The sequence below is a fragment of the Chiloscyllium plagiosum genome, chromosome 23 (genome assembly GCF_004010195.1).
Source record: "Chiloscyllium plagiosum isolate BGI_BamShark_2017 chromosome 23, ASM401019v2, whole genome shotgun sequence".
Classification (NCBI taxonomy): domain Eukaryota; kingdom Metazoa; phylum Chordata; class Chondrichthyes; order Orectolobiformes; family Hemiscylliidae; genus Chiloscyllium; species Chiloscyllium plagiosum.
Window position 1 is genome coordinate 49,269,458 of NC_057732.1, and position 16,284 is coordinate 49,285,741.

General features: G+C 42.2%; 1 protein-coding gene across 2 annotated transcripts in view; it reads left to right on the top strand.

Moving 5' to 3' along the window:
• Positions 1-16,284, top strand: part of sfmbt2 (Scm like with four mbt domains 2) — a 217,983-nt gene that overhangs the window by 55,437 nt on the left and 146,262 nt on the right. The gene's annotated exons all lie outside the window — the stretch shown is intronic.

Sequence of the window (16,284 nt, forward strand, 5' to 3'; positions counted from 1 at the left end):
GTAGTGTTAGGTTAAAGGGTAAATGTAGGGGTATGGGTGGGTTGTGCTTCGGCGGGTCGGTGTGGACTTGTTGGGCCGAAGGGCCTGTTTCCACACTGTAAGTAATCTAATCTCTAATCTAACCCTCTCAGCCTCTCAAATACTGACCTCCGTTCATCCAACTCCAGCTCCAGTTCCATAATGCGGTCTGTGAGGCGCTGGAGCGGCTGCACTTCCTGCAGGTGAAGTCGGCAGGACATCGGTGGTCACCCCTACCTCAAACTTCCTGCAGGAGGATGCGCTGCCATAACTCTACACTTAATCTCCAAAACAAGAACACTAAGTAGCTTACCTGTTCAGCCGACTGAGTCCTTTATGTTAGGTTAGAGGAGGAGGGAGGGACGTGTAGTGTCTCGGGTTCCTTCTCCACTCAAAATTCTTACCTTCCCAGAAGCCTCTGTTGACGACTTCCAGGTTCCCGCTCCTAGTTGGAAAAAAAAAGGACTGCGAAAAGAGAAGCGTTAATTTAAACTGGTCTCCACTTACTTTCCAGCTCCCCTCTAGCTCTTTTTAATTCCATTAATTCCCTCGATACCAATGCTTTACTTGTGTTAGTTTTATTCAGTCCCTGTCCCCGATCCGCAGTTAATTTCTTCGGGACTTCTGGGTAAAAACAATGACTGCAGATGCTGGAAACCAGATTCTGGATTAGTGGTGCTGGAAGAGCACAGCAGTTCAGCCAGCATCCAAGGAGCTTTGAAATCGACGTTTCGGGCAAAAGCCCTTCATCAAATGCTTCATCTGATGAAGGGCCTTTGCCCAAAACGTTGATTTCGAAGCTCCTTGGATGCTGCCTGAATTGCTGTGCTCTTCCAGCACCACTAATCCAGAATCTTCGGGACTTCTGACAAGTATCTTTGGACATTCACTGTGTTTATCTTTGTACCATTTTAGAAAGTACCCTGATCCATTCTTTTTTGGCCCAGAATGGATAACCACACATTCGCTTACATTGAACTCCATCTGCACAGTTTTGCCCATTCACCTTTGTCAATCGATGTCTTTATAATTTTATGCTGTCATCTACACTGTCCACAGTGCCGCCTAACTTTGTGTCATCAACAAATTTATATATAAGACTTTCTATGCCATTATCCAATTTGTTAATAATTTAATGTGAATAATTGAGACTCTCACAGATCTTTCTGGGAAACCACTGGTTACATCCAGACAATTTAGTATCTAATCATCATCCCTACTTTCTATCACATGCCACTTACTATTTACCCAGTTATAGCAGTGATTTCAATTCAGTGGGCTTCTACCTTGGTTAGCAGTCTCTTATGTGGGACTTTATCAAATGCTTTCTGAACGTCCATACAAATAATATCCACATTTTTCACGGTCCATTACCTCCGTCACCTCCTCCTGAAAGCCTCATTGAGATTGGTCGGGCATGACTTACCTGTCATAAATCCATGCTGACTGTCCCTGATTAACTGATTTAATTTTTGATTGTTCAGTGACCCATATGCTTGATTATAGACTCCAATAATTTCTCCACCACAGATGTTAGGCTAACTGGTCTGTTATTCCCTGGTTTTCCTCTTTTGCCTTTCTTAAAAAGAGGGCGATGTGCAACTTTCCCATCGACAGGACCGACTCCTGTATTTAGGAAACTCTGAAAGATTTTTGCTAAACTTTTGCGGTGATAAATTCTGTGTCTTATGATCTTATACTCCACAATTACCTGATGAGGGAACATCGCTCCAAAAGCTCATGCTTCCAAATAAACCTGTTGGACTATAACCTGGTGTTGTGTGATTTTTAACTTTGTACACCCCAGTCCAACACCAGCATCTCCAAATCCTGAGAGATTATAGTTAGGACTTCCCTACTTCCAACAGCCTTGGATGATAACTACCAGGTATTCTGGTTTTGTTGCTCTTTTTAATTCCATTAATTCCCTCCATACCAATGCTTTACTTGTGTTAATTTTCAGTCCCTGTCCCCGATCCGCAGTTAATTTCTTTGGGACTTCTGAAAAGCTATCCTCCTTTTTCTACTGTAAATACTGAGTCAAAGCAGTCTGCATGTCTGTCATTTCTCCTTGGTCATTGATAATATCCCCACTTCCAGTCTTCACTGTGCCAACGTTGTTCCTGACAACCTGCTTTACTATTTCCATAAAACTACAACATTTGTTTCTTGTTGAATTTGATATTCCTAGCACGTTTACTTTCATAATCTTTTACAGTAGCTCTTATTATCAACTTTGTGGTTCTCTTGCTGGTTTTTGTATCTTTCCCATTCAGCAGGATCTGTGCAGTTTTTTTTACACTTTTATATGTCCTTTTCTTTTAGTTGTACCTGTTTACTTTTCTCTGAAGTGGAGCTTTTCCCTCCCCGGGTATAATCTGATCTTGTATTGTGTTAAATGTTTCTTTAACATCCATCTACCCTGGATGTAGGTTTGCTTGCTGAGCTGGAAGGTTCATTTCCAGATGTTTCATCATCCTACTAGGTAACTTCTTCAGAGGGCCTCCAGGCAAAGCACTGGTGGTACGACCTGCTTTCTGTTTATTTGTTTGGGTTTCTTTGGGTTGGTGATGCCATTTCTTATCTTTCTGAGGGGGTGGTAGACTGGGTCCAAGTCCATGTTTTTGTTGACAGTTCCGGTGGAATACCATACTTCTAGGAATTCTCGTGTGTGTCACCTTTTGGCTCGTCCTCTGATGGATGTGTTGTCCCAGTTGAAGTGGTGTCCTTCCTTATCTGTATGTAAGGATACTAGTGAGAGGGGGTCATATCGTTTTGTGGCTAGTTGATGTTCATGTATCACATATATCACAAACACCATTGAGTTAGACCCCATTTACCACCCCCTGAGAAAAAGAACAGGAAATTATGACCTCACCGGAAATGACATCACCAACCCAAAGAAACCCAAACATATAAATAGAAAGCAGGAATTATCAGCAGTGCTTCGCCTGGAGACCCACTGAAGGTGTTACCCAGTAGGGTGACGAAACGTCTGGAAATGAACCGTCCAGCTCAGCGAGCAAACCTACATTCAGAACCTCAACCTGAGCTACAAATCTTCTCAAAACTTGATAAGTGTTTCTACCCATTAACAAAATTTCCTAGTTTACTGTGGACAGTCTCTGCCTTATCTCATTAAAGTTGACCTTCCTAAAAGCCAAATTCTTGCAACTGATCCATGCTTTTTACTTTCAAGTGTTATATTATGATCACTATTTGATAAATGTTCATATGCAACGGGATTACTAATTAAATTTGACTCATTACTCATTATTAAATCCAATATTGCTTGTTCCGTTGTTGCATCCAGGACATATTGCTGTCTGAAATAATTCTGGTCACGCTCCAGAAATTCACTACCATTCATATAGAGGATTGACTGCCTCTCCCAATCTATGTTTAAGACCCCCATTATTGCTGCCCTGGCTTTGCAATAATTAGCCTAATTTCTGTATTTATACAATCTAGTACCTCCAGAGATATTACCTATTACAGTTTTACAACTTTTACTCAGTTCCACCCATTTGATCTCCTCTGAATGCTTTCCCCTCATTACATCCCCCTCACCATCAAAGTAATTTTGTTCCTAATCAGCAAGGTTATGCCGCCACCTCTGCCTTTTTCCCGATCCATTCTGTAAACTTTATAACCTGGCATTTTTAACTCCCAGTCCTGACCATCTGGCAGCCATGGTTCAGTAATGTGTACTTACCATAATGTCCAATTTGAATTTGGGTTTGCAGCTCACTTATTTTGTTCCATACCCTCTGTGCATTTGAATATGGAATTTTTATTTGGGCAATACATTCTAACCTGCTCCTTAGCACTGATGGTGTTTTTCACCTGTTTATTTCTCTTCTGATTTAATCAGTGCACTTATAGTTTTGCCATTAGGAGTCTGACTGTTTCTTCATTCTTCGTCCTGTTACTTGGATATTGAAACTGTATTGTCTTCCTCCAAGCCTTCCCCTCCATTTACTAGTTTGAAGTCCTTATGACCACCCTTTTAGCCTTTCTGCTGGGACATTAGTTCCAGAATGGTTCAGGTGGAGCTGTCTCAATTGTACAGTTCCTTTTTATTCTAATGCTAATGCCAGTGTCTATGAAATGGAATCCCTCTTTCCCACACTGCTCCTTTAGCATGCGTTTATTGGTATGAGAAAAATTCGAGAGGCTGTCTCATCTTTGGGCTGTTCACGTACCACTTTCATGGGGAACTTCTTCACTCTGTAACGTGCTATGGCATTTGAATGCCAGGAAATTGTCTTGTCCTGGATAATATGAAATCTTGCCAGTCAGATATGATTATAGTGCACTGGAATCACATTAAAATTACTTTATAACATTCAATGGTGCAAAAATGTACATTATACAGCTGAGTAGAATGGATTTTCCACATTTGCAATTTTGTTTTTATTGGATTGATGTATAAATTGGAATTTTATGCATTTATTCAAACTCTTGGAATATGAAATATTATGTAACAATTGTAATCTCTTTGTATAGAGCACTTTGCAATAATTATTTGCTTGCTCAGCCCTAGCCTGTTAACCATCCTATAGAATTTTATTTGCAGCTAGTCGATACACTCTATCATTTAAATGACTTGCTGCTTTGTTTTTTCACATTTTGGTTCATGAAATGAATATGTACATTGGTTCGATGTTAAGATATTGTATTTAAGAAGCAGCTTGACAAATTGTTTTAACTAGTTGAATGTTTTATTTAAAAATATCACACCAACTACAGTAATACCAAATTAGTGTCCATTTTTTGGGAAATCCACATTATATGTTGTCAAACAACTTTGTCAAAGCTTGAACGGAGTTGTATAGAAATTGTAATTTGTGGGCATTATTTTACCTGGAACACTGTATATTTGTTGATCCAGACTTATTGTTGAAGTTTCAAATTTTTGCAATTTGAAGTAGTCAAGTGGTGCAGATTTAAAAATACATTTGGCCATGGCATGCCTTTACAGACACTGCACTGATTCATCATTTGTTGAAGTGGAAATTTAACAGGTGGAAAACACGAGGTCACAACCCTGGGGGCTTGATGTAATTATATAATCTGTTCCTGAAGAAGTTATTGTAGTTTTTTTTGTGGTTATATATTTTGTGATTTCTGGCAGTTAGAGCATGTATCTTTGAAATGTACATTTGTTAACATTGTCATTGAAAACCTTAGCTTAAAAATGTGTTGCTGGAAAAGCGCAGCAGGTCAGGCAACATCAAAGGAACAGGAGAATCGACATTCCGGGCATAAACCCTTCTTCAGGAATGAGGAGGGTGTGCGAAGCAGGCTAAGATAAAAGGAAGGGAGGAGGGACTTGGGGGAGGGGCATTGGGAATGCGATAGGTGGAAGGCGGTTAAGGGATACCTCTGCACGTTGTTCTTTGAATGTTAATGTGTTTTTTCTGTCATTATTATCAGTTTTCTTGATCTGCTATGGTGAGTGCACTGGCTCCCTGCACAAATCTCATACCACTTCCAATAACTTGGGAAAATTGTCGTGATTCATCTGTGAGCCTTAACAGTCATGTTTGGGGATTGGGATGAGTGTAGATCAATCCAAGTCCAATTCTTTTCTCCCCTCATAGTCAACGCACATCAGAATCATAGCAGAGACAGACCCTTCGGTCCAACTCTTCCATGCCGACCAAGTTTCCCAAACTAAACTAGTCCCACTTGTCTGCATATCCCTCTAAACCTTTCCTGTTCATTTAAATATCCAAATGTCTTTCAAACTGTACCTGTCATCTGCTTCCTCTGGCAGTTCATTCCACATACGTCTACCCTCTGTGCGAAAATGTTGCCCCTCAGGTCCCTTTTAAATCTTCTCTCACCTTAAAAATCTGCCTCCCAGTGTTCAACCACCCTACCCAATTCACCCTACCCTATTCGTGGCTAGTTGATGTTCATGTATGCGGATTGTTAGCTGTCTTCCTGTTTGTCCTATATAGTGTTTAGTGTAGTCCTTGCATGGGATTTTGTACACTACATTAGTTTTGCTCACGACACGACCAGCTATCCCTAGTAGCCACACACGCAGACGACAAGCAACATGAATTTGACTGGGACAACACTACCATTATAGGGCAAGCGAAACAAAGAACAGCCAGGGAATTCCTAGAAGCATGGCACTCATCCACAAACTCCATCAACAAACACATAGACCTGGACCCAATATACCAACCACTACAGCGGACAGCTGAAACTGACAACTGGAAGCCTGTCTTAAATAAAGGCTTATTAGCCATCCTCCAGTCTTCTGACATTCTGTGAGGGGCCCCACAAATTTCTTCCATAACTTGTTGGGCAGCACGGTGGCACAGTGGTTAGCACTGCTGCCTCACAGCACCAGAGACCCGGGTTCAATTCCCGCCTCAGGCGACTGACTGTGTGGAGTTTGCATGTTCTCCCCGTGTCTGCGTGGGTTTCCTCCGGGTGCTCCGGTTTCCTCCCACAGTCCAAAGATGTGCAGGTCAGGTGAATTGGCCATGCTAAATTGCCCATAGTGTTAGGTAAGGGGTAAATGTAGGAGTATGGGTGGGTTGCGCTTTGGCAGGGCGGTATGGACTTGTTGGGCCGAAGGGCCTGTTTCCACACTAAGTAATTTAATCTAATCTTCTCACAACATCCTGGGATACAGTTGATCAGTTCCTGAAGATATATCAACTTATCTTTTTTTAAGACACCCAGCATTCTGTAATGTGGATTCTTTTCAAGACAGCATTATTTATTTTCCTGAATCCCTAGCCTCCATTTCTTTCTCCACAGAAAAGACTGACACACAGTTTTAATATCATTAAAGGGGCCCTAATCTTTCCCAGTTGCTCTTTTGTGATTTGAGTGTCCTTGTAGAATCTCTTTGGATTATCCTTAATCTTATATGCCAAGTCGAACTCGTATCCCCTTTTTGCACTCCTGATTACCCTCTTAAGAATGCCTCATACCTCTTATACTCTTCAGGAGATTCACTTGAACCCAGTTCTCTATACTTAATGTATATCCACCTGCAGCAAGGTTTAATGGGTAACATCAGGATTGATATGTTTTTCTTTCCCTAGCCGCAATACTGAAGTTAATTTTAAGCAATTTCTGATCGAAATCCGCTAACTAAGCAGAGATTGAGGATCTGCTTTATCTGTGGCTGATTGTAGAGACTCACGGCACTATTGTCAGGATTTATTTTGTAAATATGCGGCATGGTGGCTCAGTGGATAGCACTGCTGTCTCACAACACCAGGGTCCCAGGTTAGATTCTCAGCCTTGGGTGACTGTGCAAACTCTACACAGACATTCTCCCAGTGTCTGCGTGGGTTTCCTCTGGGTGCTCCGCTTTCCTCCCACAGTCCAAAGATGTGTAGGTCAGGTGAATTGGCCGTGGTAAATTGCCCATAGTGCGAGGTGCATTAGTCAGAGGGAAATGGGTCTGGGTGGATTACTCTTCAGAGGGTTGGTGTGGACTTGTTGGGCGGAAGGGCCTGTTTCCACACTGTAGGGAATCTAATCTAATCTAAAACGTGTAAAAAAAAAAAAAAAAAGTTACTTGTCAAGGGCTAGTTGTTATATTTATTATACTAACTGTTGGAATTCCTGATGGTGCAGGGTAGACCTTTCTACCATACTGGTTTGTGGTATCTCTGTAGACAAGTTATAATGTCAGGGCTTTCCAAACTGTGGGTTGCTAACTCCAGTGGGGTTGTTAGCCAAACCTCTGGAGGTATGAGCTCTGAAGCATCAGTGGTTGCCTTGCAGCCCGAACTGAAGGCTAACAGCACTGTGGCCCCTTTAAGTCTCAATTTTATGTAGTGGCTATCGCCTAGCTCCCAATCATTGAGATTTGTATCCTGTGCTGAAAAACACAATAGAAAAGTAGGTACTTCAACTGTAAACCTTGATGGATTAAGATATCCCCCACCCCCATACTCACACCATCCTCTGCTCCCACTGTCTAAGGTCTTTTTCGCCTGAGTGATATGCCATTTCTGACAACCAGTATCCCCAATCTTCCCTTGTCTCCAGTCTCTCAATCCCCTCCTCCACCAGTGTTGTTGTTGTTTGGCAGGTACGATCAAAGAAAACCCTAAAGCTTTCTATAGGTATGTCAGGAATAAAAGAATGACTAGGATAAGGTTAGACCCAGTCAAGGACGGTAGTGGAAAGTTGTGCGTGGAGTCCAAAGAGGTTGGGGAGGCGCTAAATGAATGTCTTTTTCCTTGTGAATACTGACGAAAAATAATGTTGTCAAGGTGAATACTGAGATACAGGTGTGAATACTGACATACAGGTTGACTAGACAGGACTGAGGTTCATAAGGAGGAGGTGTTAGCAATTCTGGAAAGTGTGAAAATAGATATGTCCCCTGGGCCAGATAGGATTCTCTAGGAACATAAAGAGGAGATTGCAGAGCCTTTGGCTTTGATCTTAATGTCGTCATTGCCTACAGGAATAGTGTCAGAAGACTGGAGGATAGCAAATGTTGCTTCATTGTTCAAGGAGGGGAGTAGAAACAACCCCAGTAATTATAAAGTTAAAAATCACACACTAGGTTATAGTCCAACAGGTTTAATTGGACACCGGTAATTATGGACTAATGAGCCTTATTTCGGTTGTGGGCAAAATTTTGGAAAGGATTATAAGAGAGGATTTATAATCATCTAGAAAGGAATAATTTGATTAGGGATAGTCAACACTGTTTTGTGAAGGATAGGTCTTGCCTCACGAATCTTATTTTACTCTTTGAGAAGGTGACCAAACCAGTGGATGAGGGTAAAGCACTTGATGTGATGAATCTGGATTTCACTAAAGTGTTGGATAAGGTTCCCCACAGTAGGCTATTGCAGAAAATACAGAGGCATGGGATTAAGGGTGATTTAGTGGTTTGGATCAGAAATTAGCTAGCTGTAAGAAGACAGAGGGTAGTGGTTGATGGGAAATGTTCATCCTGAAGTTCAGTTACTAGTGGTGTATTACCAGGATCTGTTTTGGGCCAGTTTTATAAATGACCTGGATGAGGGTGTAGAGGATGGGTTAGTAAATTTGCAGATAACACGAAAGTCGGTGGAGTTGTGGACAATGCGGAAGGATGTTGCAGGTTATAGATGGACATAAGATGCAGAGCTGGGCTGAGAGGTGACAAATGGAGTTAAATGTGGAAAAGTGAGAAGTGATTCACTTTGGAAGGACTAACAGGAATATAGAGTACAGCACTGGGCTAATGGTAAGATTCTTCATTCTATGGATGAGCAAAGAAATCTATGTGTACGTGTGCATAGATCCCTGAAAGTTGCCTGAAGGCGTACAGTGTGTTAGCTTTTATTGGTAGAGAGTTTGAGTTTCGAAGCCATGAGGTCATATTGCAGCTGTACAAAACTTTGGTATAGCCACACTTGGAGTATTGTGTAGAGTTCTGGTCGCCATATTATAGGAAGGATGTGGAAACATTGGAAAGGGTTCAGAGGAGATGTTGCCTGGTATGGAGGGAAGGTCTTATGAGGAAAAGTTGAGGGATTTGAGGCTGTTTTTGTTAGAGAGAAGAAGGTTGAGTGGTGGCTTAATAGAGGAGAAAGTGAGGACTGCAGATGCTGGAGATCAGAGCTGAAAATGTGTTGCTGGAAAAGCGCAGCAGGTCAGGCAGCATCCAAGGAACAGGAGAATCGACATTTCGGGCATAAGCTCTTCAGGAATGAGGAAGGTGTGTCCAGCAGGCTAAGATAAAAGGTAGGGAGGAGGAGCTTGGGGGAGGGGCGTTGGAAATGCAATAGGTGGAAGGAGATTAAGGTGAGGGTGATAGGCTGGAGTGGGGGTGGGAGCGGAGAGGTCAGGAAGAAGATTGCAGGTTAGGAAGGCGGTGCTGAGTTCGAGGGATTTGACTGAGACAAGGTGGGGGGAGGGGAAATGTGGAAACTGGAGAAATCTGAGTTCATGCAGAGGAGATGACCTGGGGTGTGCAGTGAGAGAGGGACTCGCTGAAATCCTTGTAGAGGGAGGAATGCAGAGGAGATGACCTGGGGTGTGACTTAATAGAGGCATACAAGATAATCAGAGGATTAGATAGGGTGGACAAGGAGAGCCTTTTTCCTCCGATGGTGATGGCTAGCATGAGGGGACATAGCTTTAAAGTGAAGGGTGATACATAGATATAGGAGAGATGTCACAGGTATTTTCTTTACCCAGAGTAGTAGGGGTGTGGAATGCCTTTCCCACAACAGTAATGGACTTGTCATGATTAAAGACATTTAAATGGTCATTGGATAAACATATAGATGATATTGGAATAGTGTTGGTTAGATGGGCTTTAGATTGTTGCACTGACCTGTGAAACCATCGAGGTCTGAAGGGCCTGTACTGCGCTGTTATGTTCTAAGTTCTTTCACCCAATGCACCACCACATCCACCATTACCGCTGTTATGTGCTCTGTCAGGATCTTACCCACATAGGTCGTCTTCCCCTCCTCCCCTTGTTGGCACCTAGCAGTTTTCAAGCACCAAAATGGTAAAAGCTGAGAAAGCATGGTTATATCTTAGAATAAATAATTGTGAAAAGTTTGCAAATAATATCAATATGTCAAGAAATGAGTGCAATACAAATGAGCACAGTTTAAAAAAAAACAAATTTGTTCAGTTTGGACATTTTGGATATGAATTAGGGCAGATGTTAGGTTGTTAGCAATGTTCAGAGGAATCAGAATTTAAAGGATGGAGAATTGAAAATTTTAGGGTTTTCAGGCAGTGGATTGATTGGGAGTGGTTGTGAGAGTTCTATGTTACTTGGAGGGGACATTTCTGGGAGGTCATTGGGTGGGATTAGCTGTTTGCAGGATTTTCAAAGAGATTAACCTTGGAAGAAATGGTACTTATCCCAATCCACAAGCATTCCTGTCATACCTTGGAACCTCCTCTTCAATTCGATTTATGAGCTGTTTTTCCCACGCCCTGAAAAGTCTAGCCTCTTTGCCAAAGGGAAAAAAAACTTGTTAAATGGGAGCCAAATTGGACCCTGAGCATTACTGTGACCAACTGGTAAAGTGGGCAGATAGAGGTCAGATTTTAATATTAAGTTTTCTAGTGCATCAGCAGTGACCACTTAACTGAGATGAGAAGTGTGGGGAAAATCCTAATTTAAGGGGAAAGGATTGAACAGAGCCTGGGGAGCAGAGGTATACTGGGTTTGAGCAGAGGTGGGTGCTCGGTGGGGTCTACAAGTTTTGCATTATTTAAAGGAATGTTTTCCAGATAAGTACATTTTAAATACAAGTGTAAGTTGTAGACAAATAGCTGTAGTTAACACACAGACAGTGTGGTTATATAGCCTAATGGATGAGACCTCTCCCTTCGATGTGTGGTCATAACGCTATTAAAATATTTTCCTATCTCTGGGCCAGGTTGGATTCAAATATCATCTGTCAATCATGTCTTAACATATCTGAACAGTTGATTAATAATATCTACACACCGACAGATCCTTGCTGAAATAAAACAAAGAACTGTGGTTGCTGGAGATCTGAAACAAAAAAAGTGGTGAAACCCAACAGGTTTGGAAGCATCAGTGGGTGATCAGTTCTTTTGAAGAGTCACTAGACTCAAAACTCTGTCTTCTTCTCACAGATACTGCTAGAATTGCTGAGGTTTGCCAGCAATTTCTATTTTTGATTCAAATCCCTTCTGGGGTTATTGAAAACCATTTAATTTAATGATTGGTTTCTAAAGTAGCTTTTAGAAATGGTTGTGGCTTGTTTCAAAATAACTTGGCCCTATAAATGATATCTTAAGATCAATTATATGTTAAATTGTTGAAGTCCATTTTTCATTTATATAAAACAGGGATTGTAAGTGTCAAAATGTGTGGTGCTGGAGAAGCACAGCTGGTCAGGCACCATCCAAGGAGCAGGAAAGTTGATGTTTCGAGCAAAAGCTCTTCATCAGGTATGAGGGGTGGCCCAAGGGGGCTGAGAGATACATGAGTTGGGGGTGGGGTTGGGGACAAGGTAGCTGGGAATGCAATAGGTAAATGAAGATGGGGGGTGATGGTGATAGGTCGGAGTGGAAGGTAGAGCAGATAGATGGGAAGGACGATGGACTGGTAGGATGGTTTGAGAGGGTGGTGCTGATGCATATATACAACGCATTGTCCTCCACCTTTTCTATCACCTACAAACAGACCCCACCACTAGGGATATATTTCCCTCCCAACCCTATCTCCTCTGTTAGATCCATGCCCCCCTCCAACCCACCGTCCACTCCTGCCACCTTCCCTTGCCACCGCAAGAGGTGTAAAATCTCCTCCCATACCACCTCTACCCCCCCAACACCTCAATCCAAGGCCCCAGTGGATCCTTCCGCATCCGGCAGAGATTTCCCTGTACTTCCAAACACCTCATCTACTGTGTCCATTGTTGTTGATGTGGTCTCCTCCACATCACGGAGACAGGATGCCAACTTGCAGAATGTTTTAGGGAACATCTCTGGGACACATGCACCAAACAACACCACCCTGGGGCTGAACACTTAACCTCCCCTCCCTCTCCACCAAGGACATGCAAGTCCTGCGCTGTCACCTCCACCACATTGTGGTCACCCAATGCCTGGAGGAAGAACACTTCATCTTCCGCCTTGATCCATCTGGTTGGAGGGTCCCAATGTCGATTTTCAACCGTTTCCTCATCTCCGAGATCAAACTTTCCAACTCAGCACCACCCTATTGAACTGTCCTACCTGTCCATCTTCCTTCCAACTTAAGTGCTCCACCCTCCACTCTGACCTATCACCATCAACTCCCACCTTCATCTACCTATTGCATTCCCAGCTACCTCCCGCCCCTCCCACCCCCAGCACCACCCACCTCCCATTTATCTCTGTCCCCTTGGGGTCCCCCCACATTCCTGATGAAGAGCTTATGCTTGAAACATTGACTCTCCTGCTCCTTGGATGCTGCCTGACTGGCTGTGCTTTTCCAGCACCAGACTTCTTTGTCTCTGATCTCCTTCATATGCGGTCCTCACTTTCTCCTAGTTGTTGTAAGTGGAATGGCACTTCATTGGATATTAGTCACAGCTCCCCTCTTCTCCCATTATGCTTGCTTTGCTTTGCAAGACAACCCTGCTAAATTGGTCACGATTTGGAGATGCCGGTGTTGGACTGGGGTGTACAAAGTTAAAAATCTCACAACACCAGGTTATAGTACAACAGGTTTAATTGGAAGCACTAGCTTTCGGAGCACTGCTCCTTCATCAGGTGATAGTGGAGGACACAATTCTAAGGCACAATTTATAGCAAAAATTTACAGTGTGATGTAACTGAAATTATACATTGAAAAATACCTTTATTGTCTGTTGAGTCTTTCATCTGTTCAAATACCATGATAGTTTCACTTCTTTCGTGTGTAAATCACAAAACCATTTTTAAAAAAAGCTGCATTCTCAGGTTAGCTGTAACAATGGCTGTTAGCTAGACAATATGTTGAAGGTGTTAGCCCCCTGTGTTCTCTGTCTATGCCATGATGTTTAGATTGATTCAAATCTTAAAAAGTTTTAAATGAATTCATGCAGTTTTTGAGCCAAGTACAATGTAACTCTGCAAGTACAAATTCACCCCAAAATATGTGTGTCTTTGTGTCTGTGTGTGTGTGTGTCTGTGTGTGTGTGTCTGTGTGTGTGTGAGTGAGTGAGTGTAGAGTGTCTTAAGTCTGTGAGGGGGTGCATGTGGGAGTGTGTGTGCGTGTCTGGGGTGGGGGGTTGTGAGTCTCTGTGAGAGAGAGTGTATATAAGTGTAGAGTGGTCTAAGTCTGTGAGAAGATGCCTGTGTGAGTGTGTATAGTGCAATGGTGGTCACCTGTAATGTGATATGAACCCAAGGTCCCGGTTGAGGCCCTCCCTATGGGTACCAAACTTAGCTATCAGCCTCTGCTCAGCCACTTTTCGCTGCTGCCTGTCCGCGTTGGAGGATGGTCACCCGAAGGTCTGAGGTTGAATGTCCTGGACCACTGAAGTGTTCCCCAACTGGGAGGGAACACTCCTTTCTGTTGATTGCTGTGCGGTGCCCATTCTCACTTTTTAGATTAGAATCAATCTAAACGTCATGGCATAGACAGAGAACACAGGGGGCTAACACCTTCAACATATTGTCTAGCTAACACCCATTGTTACAGCTAACCTGAGAATGCAACTTTTGAAAAAAATGGTTTTGTGATTTACACATGAAAGAAGTGAAGCTATCATGGTATTTGAACAGATGAAAGACTCAACAGACAATAAAGGTATTTTTCAATGTATAATTTCAGTTACATCACACTGTAAATTTTTGCTATAAATTCTGTGCCTTAGAATTGTGTCCTCCACTACCACCTGATGAAGGAGCGGCGCTCCGAAAGCTAGTGTGCTTCCAATTAAACCTGTTGGACTATAACCTGATGTGAGATTTTTAACTCTGCTAAATTGGGACTGTTAGAAATGTTATACACTGTTGCTCCCTCCAAATCATGGAACACTACTACGCTGCCCAGAGATTAGGAAGAAGCTAAAATCCCCTTGTCATGTGCTCAGTGTTATTAGGGTAGCATATGAATGCTGATTGCTAGGTTATTTAAATTGGCTTGAGGCATTTGAACTGCACTGGCAGGCACCTATTATAACTTCTGTAGGTTTGTATCATTGTCTCCTCGTAATTGACTAAAGAAAACTGATCTGATCTTTATGACAGCACCATCTTGTGGAGTTTTATCATCCACTGCCCACTGAAGAATGGAGCTATGACAATGGAACTTTGATTTATTTTTACTGTAGTCTTAAACATATCAAAAAGAGTACAGCACCAAACTTTACGAATGAGAGTTACGTTTTTGATATAATCTTTCCAGGAGATTCAGCAATAAAGTATTAATTTACAATCAGTATATCTATTAATTTCCAGTGGTTATGAAGCCTGGATTGACCGATTTAAGACCGCAAACTCACCAGCATAAAATGCCAGTCCTGATTAGAGCATGGATTGGAATTTGGTTTTTAAAAAAATGTAATGACTGCGTAATTTTCTGCTATTAATTCTATCAGCTATGGAGAGTTCCTACTTAAACCAGTCTAAGGTTATTTGAATATTAAGGCATTCCAAGACTCAATTTCCAGATGTTGACATGCAGTATTTCCTCTCTTAATTTGTGTGTTGAATATTCTGGTTCCACAACAATGGTAAATACTCAAATGTGCATTCAAAAGACACCTTAACATTAAGGTAAGTTTTAGTTCAATAATTTTCAAGTATTTTACTATTTTTTATTTCTTCCAGTATTTTGTATTCTAGTGATTTTTTTTTTGTGCCATTGTTCTAATTCTTATTGCTTGCAGTACTAGTTACTTGACCAGTGGGATTCTCATCAGGAACACTTCTCTACCTGATTGAGTGAGTAGAAGAGAACAATTGTGGCATGCCAGGTCAGCCAGCTAGCATTAATGCATTAATGAGGGCTACTCTTTCAGAAATGCCTAACCATCTATTTTTGTAAACAGGAAGGAAACATACTTCACTTTAACAACTGATTCCTGCAGCTGGAGGGGTTTTATTGCCAAAGGTGCGGGGGACAGTGAGTCCAATAACACCCAGTAGGCCATGTTGGATTCCTCCTTGGAAGCAGCTAAATCTTATTACTATGCCAGGGTGATCAACAGGCAGCATAGTGTAATTGGTCACACTTGCCAAGATGCTACGAACCATATCTGCAGATGCAAGTTGAGGGGAACTGTTTTCTCTGGGTCAGAGGAGATCAAGATGCACAGTTTATCCATCTGTAGCAAATAGGGCTGCATGGTATAGTGGTTGATCCTCCCAGTCAGCCATTAGCCTGTTTCCACTTTCTTTCTGGCAGACTGTCATACTGGAGCCCTTTTAAAAACCAGCTTCATCTCCCAGTATGTTTTTATTGCGTCTCTCTCATGCCAACCTGCTACTTAAAATGTGAAATCTGCTTTATGAATATTTGCATGAAAAGCTCTATTATCAAAGTTTGGGAGAAGATTTGTAGCTCGGGTGCTCGTTGTTGTGGTTCTGTTCGCCGAGCTGGGAATTTGTGTTGCAGATGTTTCGTCCCCTGTCTAGGTGACATCCTCAGTGCTTGGGAGCCTCCTGTGAAGCGCTTCTGTGATGTTTCCTCCGGCATTTATAGTGGCCTGTCTCTGCCGCTTCCGGTTGTCAGTTCCAGCTGTCCGTTGCAGTGGTCAGTATATTGGGTCCAGGTTGATGTGTTTATTGATTGAATCTGTGGAT